Source organism: Mustela lutreola, chromosome 8, assembly GCF_030435805.1.
Source record: "Mustela lutreola isolate mMusLut2 chromosome 8, mMusLut2.pri, whole genome shotgun sequence".
NCBI lineage: Eukaryota > Metazoa > Chordata > Mammalia > Carnivora > Mustelidae > Mustela > Mustela lutreola.
In genome coordinates this window covers 41614468-41625318 of record NC_081297.1, presented here as the reverse complement: position 1 = coordinate 41625318, position 10851 = coordinate 41614468, and the positions used below count along the sequence as shown (strand labels likewise).

Sequence of the window (10851 nt, the reverse complement as noted above, 5' to 3'; positions counted from 1 at the left end):
TCCATGAGGGGGTGGTGGTGTGTGATATGTTTTAACTGGAAAGTAGTGTGTGAGGAGGTCCTAAAAATGGTCCGCTGTCGGGCTAGGACTCTCACATGGTGTCCTCGGGTCAGCTCTCAGGAGTCCCCAGGAGCAGGGAGCTGGGCTCCACGGGAAATGAGGAAACTCGCACACCTGTCTGATTGAACAGTCCTGGCTAGCCTTTATTAGCATTGTTAATAAGTTAGGATCTTTTCCCCTAAGACCCAGGAGGAATAAACACCCCAGAAAGAAAAGTAAAGCTTTTTGAAAGGTTTCTGGTTTGGGTTTCTTGTTTGTTTTTCCCTCAGAGTCTGTTCTTTTAAAAAGTAGTTGTTGGCTGAAATTTATTATGGTAGATACATGTGAAGAGTAAGGGCAAAATGTGAAGATTCTTGTTCATATAACTTCTTTCGTCCCACCTTCTAAAAATAAAATTAAAGCCACTCTTCCTCTCCTTAATCACACTGGTTTGGTTCAGTCAGTGCACATGAGCTTCTTAGTCACAATTCTTTTATTCCTGCTGAGCCCAAGCTCTCAGAAGACAAAACTCTGTTATGCTCCTCTTCGTGTTTATGTTCATTGAATACCTGAAGATCTGTAGGGGGTGTGTGCACCTTTGTTCACTCAGACCGCAGCTTTCAGTGTCGATTCACCGGGGCCTAGCGCTCAGACCTTGGAAATGCTTCTCATTACTAATAGGTGTCATTACCCCATGGCATGTGTCTCTTATCATTTATGGCAACTCCTGGAGTCAAAGAGGATGCAAAGTGCTGTCCAAAACATGCGAAATCCCAGTGTTGTGGTCATCACCGATGTCAGAAACAAGCTCTCGATCCATACCACTTGGTGGGATTTTCCTTCTCCCTTTTTCCTTTAATGAAAATTCAAATCTATAAATAATATACTGTCTTAAGACCTACCTAATCTGAAATTTCACAGCAAGTCTTACCTGAGCAGTCCCAGGACAAGGACAGTTACATAGTGTCAGAATGCTGACATGCTTTCAAAGAAATGAAGGCTTAGAGTTTTCGAGCATTATTGCTACCGCCTCCGCTCACCCCTGCTAGCTTCTGCATGGACCTCCAGTAAGGAAGTCAGCTCCGTGTGTGTCTGAGTTTAATGATTGTTCCACCTCGGGGGTTTCTGGAATGCAGTCCCGGCTAATAGCTTTCTGTTCAACACTCTAGTGAGAATACTGGGAATTTGGGTTGAGCACATAGAGGCTTTTATTCCTGGGCTCACATAACTGTCTAGGAACTAAGAATGTGATTGAGATTTGCTGCATGATAAGAAATCCTTTTTCCTTTTTTAGTGGGTTGGACTCTCTGTAATATGGAGCCTTAGGACACCAAGCCTTGCCCTGCTTTTCATTTGGGAAAACAGAACTTGAGTGAACATTTCTGCATATCATCTCTTATATGAAGCTGTGACACAAGCTTTGTCTCGAGGTTGGGTGTTTACCTGTCTCTGCTTTGTAGGTCTTTGCTAACCAGAAATTCAGAGGGGCTGTCTCCCCAGCTCGTCTTTATCTCTCACTGCGTACCAGGGGACTGACTGAACTTTTAAGTAGAAACGCCTGATAGCCAACTAATTGTCCTGCGTGTGTTTTTGGAAAGGGTGGGATGGGGTTGGGAACAGGGGGTGTGGATGTTGAGTTAAGTTATTGAAATGCTGAACCCCATTCGGTATCCTTCGTGTGACCCTTTTTCCCTAGCTAGGACTCAGGTACCTCACTCTCCTGCCTTGCACACAGCTCCTGGGAGCCCAGGCCAGTCTCCACCAGCCTGCGGCACACTGTCAGGGATTCTTTGCTTCTGCTGCAAAAGCCGTGTGAACTTTCCTGGCCAGTACTGGAAAGGGGAGTGCTATTTATTTTTATATTGTGTATATTTTGTCGTGGTCTGCTGATTCCCTGTTTCACTGAGAGCGACACTTACCTCAATAGTTAGTTCAATATTGTGTGTTTGGATAATTTTTTAAAAGAACTTTTTAAAAAGCTTTTTGATCCTCAGAGGTCTGTAGATTTATTTCCATATGAACTGGTTATTTTGTATAAAGTACATTCTTAAAATAGCAAGGCTCTGATATGTGTGAGTTGTGTGTGTCCATGTGTCACTTTTATCTTGGGGACAAAGGTTTGAACTAGACCCCAGCACCACCACCTAAAACATGGCCAGCCCGTTTCCCCTCAGGGCAGGTGGGCGGTGTAGGGGCAGGCAGTGGGGGTGGGCCCTGTACAGGTGAGGCTGGGCTGTGCTCTGCAGGGAACCTCAGAGCAGTACTAAAACCGGCTGGCAGTTCCACAAATGTCTAGGATGAGGTACTCCCCAGCTGGCCTCGTCCCAGCGCCACCCACACATCCCTAGCACTTGGTTACACACCTTTACACACTGCGTACACTACTTCTGCTCTCCTTCCAAAATCTCAGATGGACTAGGGTCCAGGAGGTAAAAAATTCAGCTTATCATAAGGGGACACCAGGCAGCTGGAGCCTGGGGTCTTGTGTGAATTACATGTGGCCAGAAGTGGGAGCTACAAGGCTACGTAAGCAGCTGCTTTATACCTGCCCCATTTATTTAGTTTTTATTTCCTTTTCCTAGGAAGGTTTTTGTTACAGGGGAGAAAGAGAATGGATAAAGTGGCCATCTTGGGGCACCTGACTGGCTCAGTCATGGAACATGTGACTCTTGATCTTGGGGTGGTGGGTTTGAGCCCCACTTAAGGTGGTAGGGCTTACTTGAAAAAAAGAAGAAATGGGGCACCTGGGTCGCTCAGTGGGTTAAGCCTCTGCCTTCGGCTCAGGTCATGATCCCAGGGTCCTGGGATCGAGCCCCACATTGGGCTTTCTGCTCTGCAGGGAGCCTGCTTCTTCTCTCTCTCTGCCTGCCTGCCTACTTGTGATCTCTGTCAGATAAATAAAGAAAAAATTTAAAAAAAAAAAAGAAAAAAAGAAGAAAGTAGCTATCTTACTATCAGTTGGTTTTAGTTCTACGACACCAAAATTTCTGGCCTTTTTATGCTTAATTGGCCTTATGAAAATAATCCCCTTCTGTAAAAATTCTACCACAAATAGTACCAATTTCCAAATCTCTGTTCACGCAGGTTTATCACTTTCTGGGAATGTGACAGATCCCTCTTGGCCTCCAGTTGTGTGGTATTAGAGATACTAGATTGTCCCTTTGTTTTGTTTTGTTTTTTTGTCCCTATTTTTTTTTAAAGATGTATTTATTTGAGAGGGAGAGCTGGCTAGTAGGGAACAGGGCAGAGGGAAAGGGAGAGAAAGAATCTCAGGCAGACTCCCCACTGAGCACAGAGCTCACTCTCACAACCCATGAGATCATGACCTGAGCCGAAGTCAGAGTCAGATGCTTCAGTGACTGAGCCACCCAGTTGCCCCTGAAGTGTCCCTGTTGATATATTATTATTGACTAATATATTTATTAAGAAATCAACTCCAAGTGAAAATCATTAGTAAAGATTTGATTGGCTGCTGGTGAAGTGGTGTTTCAGTGCCTCCTTCTGCACTGGTAGGTCCTGGGCCGCAGGGCCAGTTGTGACATCGGCCTGTTCAGCATAAGCTCTGCCCACTGTGCGTATTAGTATCACATCCTTAAAATGCATGAAGAGATTGATTCCTGACTTCTGGATTCCCAGCTGCAACCACTCCTGCTGTGACATGAATTCCGCACTAAACAAAGGCTGGCATTTGGGGACTGTTGGAGCTAATGATAGGGTTTGATTTATTTTGTAGTAGGAACTTGGGTCTTGGCTGAGCTAAGGGTATTCCCAGACTTATCTCCTTGGGACTAAAACAAAGTATCTTTCATAGATCGATTCTGTTTCAAAACTTGGTAAGGTGGGGCGCTGTTAACCTAGCTCTTTTTTTGGAACCATTTGACGTGAACATTTGTTAGGCCTCACAGGTAACAGCTCACACAACAATCCCCCCTACTCAGTGAGCCACTTGCTTCAAATTGCTACATGAAAAGAAAGCTGGCAGGGCAAGATTTAGGGGAAAGGAAGGAAGTCACAGATTGTCAACAAGGATTAGTCTCAAAACTGTGGAACTTTCCTTTTTGACATTTGGAAACATCCATAGCGCTTCTCTTCTTAAACGTTAATGTCTTCTGTCTCTAAACCAATTCCTGTCATTGAGGAAGGAAAGGGATCTTGATTTTATAAACAAGTAGCCCCTCTGGGGGTTCAGTTTTGCCATTATCTACATCCTGTGAGAGTGGTATTAAAAGAACTGAGAGAATAACCCAGGGTTGGACTCCTGGAGGTCGACCTTCACCCTGTAATCTTCCTGGCGAGGTGAATGGCCTGTGTCATTAAATGTTATGCAAGGCTTGCCTTTGGAAGAAATGCTATTGGACCTTTTCTCCTGGGGGTCTGGATTCTAGGCCAACTGGGAATGAGGTTTGGGTTTTCTGTAGATGGGCCCTGCAGATCCGTTTCCCTGGCCTCATGGTTTTCCCTTGGGTTTTTTTTTTTTTTTTTAAAGATTTTATTTATTTATATGACAGACAGAAATCACAAGTAGGCAGAGAAGCAGGCAGAGAGAGAGGAAGGAAGCAGGCTCCCCGATGAGCAGAGAGCCGGATGTGGGGCTTGATCCCAGGACCCTGGGATCATGACCTGAGCTGAAGGCAGAGGCTTTAACCCACTGAGCCACCCAGGCGCCCCTCCCTTGGGTTTTTTAAAGGAGAACGTCTGCACGTCTGTTTTAGTTCCCTTTCTGCTACCAATGCTCACTCCTCTAATTCCTTGGGCAGTTATAGCAAAAACCTTCAGTGTGAACTACTCACCAACAAGGCAGCTGGAAAATCCCCAGATTTGGCAGTTGTGCCCCGAAATCCCAACCCCCTTCTGCTTCCATGACCTGCATATAAATTCAGATCCCTTTGAGAAGTCTGCAGGTTTGGAAAAGCACTACCTGCTCCTAGAATCTTGGATTTGAACCTCATTCTGGACAGCGAATGACAAGGAAGGAGTAGCTCTATTCTACCCAGTTAAACACTAGATAGAATTTTTTATAGCAGTGGAGTCAGTTCCTTGGATTGGATTCAAGGTTTTCGCTCTGGGGAGGGATTGAGTCTGCAGTAGGAAAGCAGAGACTTTCAAGTGAAGCCTGGTCTGTGTGTGCCCCAGGAACTAATGAAGATTGACTGACTCGTTCGCAAGTTCTCAGTAAGTATTAAATACCAGCTGTGTGCCTAGTTACCTTGCCTAATTACTAATAGTGGAAAAGAGGAAAAAATAGCTGCTGCTGCTGCTGAGTTCATAGTAAAAGGAGAAAAGGCATTCAGAAGAATTGAACTACAGTAGAGGGTTAAAAAGAACATACTGCTTAAAGTAGTAGAAAGGTAGTCCCTGCAGGAGGACTGGGTGCTGTCAGCCATAATTTTGGCAGGCCTAGCGGCACAGGCCAGGGGCCTTCCATTCAGCGGTCTCTCTCCATGGTCTTCTCTGAATCTTTGCTGCAGCTAGAATTCCTCTCTTTCCTCTCACCTTGGTTCTGCTGCCACTAGGCTACGCTGCACTGATGAAGACAGGGCAGACTACCCCCAGTCCTGCTCTCTGGTGTAGTTATAAGAGAACGTTCCCTACAGACCACATAGGTCTGTGGAAATGAACGAGCTTGGGGCTGGCCCCACTACCTCAGCCTTCCTTAGTGAGTCTCCGCTGTCTTCCTGTGGGCATGTAATCTGTTGTGCTGGTTCTGAGGCTAGACTCTGGACCGCCAGCCTCACCTGGGAATTTGTTAGAAATGCAAGTTCTGGCTTATGCTGACCGAGGGTGCTTCTGGGCTGTCTGTTGTAATCCGCCCTCTGGAGGGGGTGATGCAAACTGAAGTTTAATAACACTGACCTATGGGAACTGCCCTGGGGTTTACACTTCCATCCTTAGCCACACCTCATCCCAGCAGGCTGTCGCATTCATCCCACACCCTGCTGGTGAACTGGGATAAAGGTTATGGATGTTCCTTCAATCCAACCCTGGGGAAGGACTGCAGAACAAGAATGGCTGCAAACTGGAGAAATTCCCTCATGGTTCCCCCTGGCCCTGCCCTCTATGACCCCTGGCTTCTGTTCTCCATCAGACCTCACTCCCAGTCCGCATCCTCTGGCTCATCTGCAGTGGTGGGTGGTTGGGGGGGCTCCAAACCTATCCAACCACTGTACTCATGTCAAGACCCTCCCTGCTGTTAAACAGTATCCTGTGTACTCCCTGCGACCTCTTCCACAGCTGTTTTGACTTACTTAACAAATTTTAGTGAGTTTATGTTTGGCTTTGCAATGCTCTTAACCAATGGTCGCCAATATAGGCTGCCCATTTAGGGATTTAAAATCCTGGGCCCTTCGGGTCCCTGCTGGCTCAGTTGGTGGAGCATGCAACTCTTGATCTCCAAGTTGTGAGTTCAAGTCCTATGTTCGGTATAGAGATTACTTAAAATCTTTCAAAAAACGAGACAAAATAAAACACCTGGGTGTAAAAAAAAAAAAAAAATCAGATGCTTGAACACTACCTCAGAGTTTTTCATTGGTCTGGGGATCAGAATTTTTCAAAGCTTTCCTGGTAATTCTGTGGTATAGTCAACATTGTAAGTCATTCTCAGCGCTCCTGAGTGGCTCAGTCTGTTAAGCATCTACCTTCCGCTCAGGTCTTGATCCCAGAGTGCTACGATCAAGTCCCACATTGGGCTTCATGCTCTCTTCCTCTGTCCAGCTCCTACCCCTGCACGTGCTTGCTTGCTCACTCTCTCTCTACCTCAAATAAATACATAAAATCTTTTTTTAAAAAAAACATATTTTAAATCCACCATTGCAAAGCACTCTACAAAAGCAGTGGCTTGCAGACTTTAACACATGGAGAATCTTGTTAAGATCAGATTCTGGCTACTGACCCTGGGGTGGGTCCCACAATTCTGCATGTTTAACCAGCCCACCGCTGTTTGAGAGCAGTAAGGCCTCAAACCCATCCTTGGCTTCCAACACTCCTGACTAACCTTGTTACTTAGAGAGACCACCTCACGTGGTCCTCTAACTTTGTTCTTTTCCAGATCTTCACTTTTTTTCTTTACAGCCAGTCATGTCCTCTCACCAAAGCTGACTTTCCCTTGTGCTTTGCAGTCCAACCTCTCCTGCCTACATCCGCATGCCATCAGTCTCTTCCCTCCCTATAAATGTTCCAGTTTCCTCTATTTAAATATCAGCTATTTATTTCTCTTTGCCTTTATCCAGACTTCTCTTTATTTTTTCAGTAACCTCTGCACCCGAAGTTGGGCTCAAACTAAGGACCCCAAGATCAAGAGTTGCATGCTGGTCTGACTGAGCCAGCCAGGCGCCCCATACCTTCATCCAAACTCTTTACCAATAGAACCTGACATTTTTGTCTCTATGGCAATGTGGCTTCCTCCCCACCTTTCAAGAACTACTGACTTAGTCATGGAACCCCCGCCAGATTCCCTTTGCTGCCCTTACATCCTCTGCATGGCTTCAGCCCCTCTGGAATTGGTTCTCACAGGTGCCATGACCCACGTTCACCCATGTCTCCACAGCCTGCCCTCCCATTCCCTTTTTTCCCTTCGTGTAGGTGTCTTCTTCCTAAGACTTGCCTCCGTTCTCCTCCTCTTCCTGCGCCTTCCTCTGGATGATTACTATCATCACCTGCAACTACAGTTGTCCCTCTCTGCAGTCAACTTCCAACTTCGAGTCAGATTTTTTGCCATGCTCTGGCTGCCCTTTCCAAGTTCCTGTTGCACAGGGACACCATGTGTCCCTGCTGCCATTGTTCCGGGATTTTTATTTGCCACTGTTATAAATTTTTTTTTACCCAAATGACTAGCAGTTTCATTTCCTATACTCTGCTTATTTTTAACATCCTTTCTTAACCATTTTATTATAATAAACATTAAAACTAACATTTTTCCCTATCCCTCCAATGTCATCCATTTATGTTTAAGTATAATATCCTGGCTTCATGGTTCATCTCTCTTTTCCTTTTAATTGTGACAAAGTACACATAGACTATTTTAACCATTTTTTAGTGTACACTTCAGTTGCATTAAGTACATCACTCGTTATACAGCCATTACTACTGTCCATCTCCAGAACTTTTTTTATCCCATAGAGAAGGTTTTTTCCCATTAAACTAACTCCCCATCTCCCTTCTCTCCAAACTCCTAGGAACCACTTTTCTTTCTGTGTCTAGGAATTTTAACTATTTTAGGTACCTGAGATAAGTGGAAAGACACAGTATTTGTCCTTCTTTGTCTGGCTTATTTCACTTAGCATATTTTCAGGGTTCATCCATGTTGCAGCATGTAGCAGAATTTTATTCCTTTTTGAGGCTAAAGAGCATTCTATTGTGTGTCTATAGACCACATTTTGTTTATCCATTCATCCATCAGAGGACATTTGGGTTGTTTACCTTTTGGCTATTGCAAACAATGTTGCAACGGACATGAGTGTGCAGATATGTGTTGGAAACACTGCTTTCAATTCTGGGTGTAATTCTATTTTTAACTGAGAAACTGCCTGACCAATTTCTGCAGTTGCTGTTCCATTTTACATTCTCATCAACAGCACTCAAGAGTTCAAATTTCTCCATATCCTTGCCCCCATGTTTTCTCTGTTTGGATAGTCCCATCCTAGGAGGTGTGAAGGTGGTAGCACTCTTTTTTGTACACACTGCCATCCCCTGCTTTGTGGCTGCCACTTTAAACTCAACAGCCAGCCAAACTTTTCTTCTACACTCTCTTCTTACCTACCCACTCCAGATGTTCCTAGTGGGGGCAATATATATCTTTTCCTGCTGATCCATGTTTCAAACACTCTTTGTCCCTGGCATGTTTAATCCACTGCCAGACCCTTTCAATTCTTCACAAGAATCACTCACATCTCTTCCTTCCTGCAGGCAGATTTGTTTTATTTCTTGCCTGGATTATTGTAATCTGGCCTGTCCAAACCCCTTGGCGCTGCCATAAGCCTGAACCGTCCCCAGTGGGCCCCTCCTCCACGTCCTAGATAGCTTTCCATTGTCCACCAGGAAAAAGGAGGGGAAAAAGTTAGCGTTAAGTGAACACTTTTTTTTTTTTTTTAAGATGTTATGTATTTATTTGACAGAGATCACAAGTAGGCAGAGAGAGCGGAGAAGCAGGCTCCCTGCTGAGCAGAGAGCCCAATGCAGAGCTCGATCCCAGGACCCTAGGATCATGACCTGAGCCAAAGGCAGAGGTTTAACCCACTGAGCCACCCAGGCTCCCCTAGTGAACACCCTTTATGTGTCAGATGTTAAGTGCTAAATGTACTAACTGCTCCACATCTGAGTCTCATTTCACAGATGAGGATGCCGGCACAGAGAAGTAATTTATTAAATGTCACACAGCGAGTAAGTAGTAGACTGGAATTCAAACCAGTCCAAAGGTAGTCTTATTTCAAAGCCGGTTCTTAACCACGATGCTCTACTGCTTCATAGCAGTCCTATGAAGTGGCTGTCTCAATTCCCCTTTGATGAAGAAAGGCACTAAGTTAAATAATTTGCCTAAAGTGAGGTCGTTATTAACTTGGAAGCTGGAATTTGAACCTGGGTCTATGACATCAAAGTCTGTCCCATGCGATTCTTTATCTCTCCCAAATCCTTGTCCAGACAACAAGGTCCTCTACCTTTGGGACCCAACATGTTACCAGCTTTATTTTCCCTGCAACTGTCTCATCCTCCCTTGCCCCAGATTAGACAATTTGCCATTAAAGAGCAGCTGGGTTTCAGTTTTAACCAGTGCCTACTTCCGGAAGCCCTTCCAGCTCTCTAAGCTGGAAGCACTCCTCAGCTGCAGCCCTGAGCTCCCAGCTCAGCTGTGACAGACGTGAGGGCGCGGAGTGTGCCCCATCCACACTGCAGTGCCCAGTAGACCACCGAAAACACAGAAGCACTGGAGCAGGCCATCACCTGCAACTGCAAAAGTGGGGGAGTCAGATGCAGAGGTTAGCTTCTGGCCCCAAAAGTCTGGCAGAAGTGTTTGCATTGCATCGATTTTCCATTGTTTGTGCTCCTCCCGGACGTCCAGGTCTCTGAGTGGGTGGAATGTCCCCTCACCCCCACTCCCAGACTGCCTGACTATACCCTTTCCAGCCTGAAGTTTTGTCCCAGTCATTCTACAGCCAAGTAAACAGCCACCTACCTGCTCGCCACCTGGGAAGGTAGGACTGGGCTTGGCTAGGCTGCATAGTGGCCTCTTTGGGGTTCCATTCAAACCCAGTCTGCAGGTGTGGGAGGAGGGAGGGAGCTGGGGACTGGAGTAGAGGAGGATGGCTTGGTGACCACCTGCCTTCCCCTCCTGCCCGGGTGAAAGGGCTGTGTGGGCATGAGGAGGGCAAGGCACTAGCAAAAGAGAATTGTAAACCAGCCCTTCCTGCAGCTCACCAGTGATCGGGCCTGTTTCTTGGCATCCAGAAAAAGGAGAAGTTTCCTCACTGAAAGGTAAGTGTTTGTCTTATCTGTATCAAGCTTAGAGTTGGTAGGGAAAGATCCACTTCAAGCAAATAGTTGGGAAACAGGTCAGAGCAGCTAGTGGGAAAGGGTCTTGTTTCATTTGCTGCACAGAGTAGGAAGCAGGTGGGCAAAAGGAAGTGGCCACCCTCTGACAATAGGTCAGCCCAGGCAACATCTAATTTCGGAGGCAAGTCATTTCCTTGGCACCGCTAGTTTAAGGGGCTCAGCCCTGAAGAACTCTCACTTGCCCTGCTGAGAGGAGATAGAGAGAGAATGGTCCACTTGCTTGAGTGTCCTCACAGTGTGACAAAATGAAGGCAGCTGAAAAGCAGAACT

The 10851-nt window shown here is 45.9% G+C and overlaps 1 long non-coding RNA gene across 3 annotated transcripts; it reads left to right on the top strand.

The window, feature by feature from the left end:
- The first annotated feature begins 2958 nt into the window (after positions 1–2958).
- Positions 2959–10503, top strand: LOC131838351 (uncharacterized). Of its 3 annotated transcripts, none has more exons than XR_009356574.1 (3): positions 2959–5211; positions 10091–10223; positions 10442–10503. It is a non-coding gene; the product is annotated as an uncharacterized LOC131838351 (long non-coding RNA). The 3 variants fall into 3 exon arrangements; XR_009356576.1 differs by having other exon boundaries at positions 10430–10503; XR_009356575.1 differs by having other exon boundaries at positions 3481–5211; positions 10156–10223.
- The last annotated feature ends 348 nt before the right edge of the window (positions 10504–10851 follow it).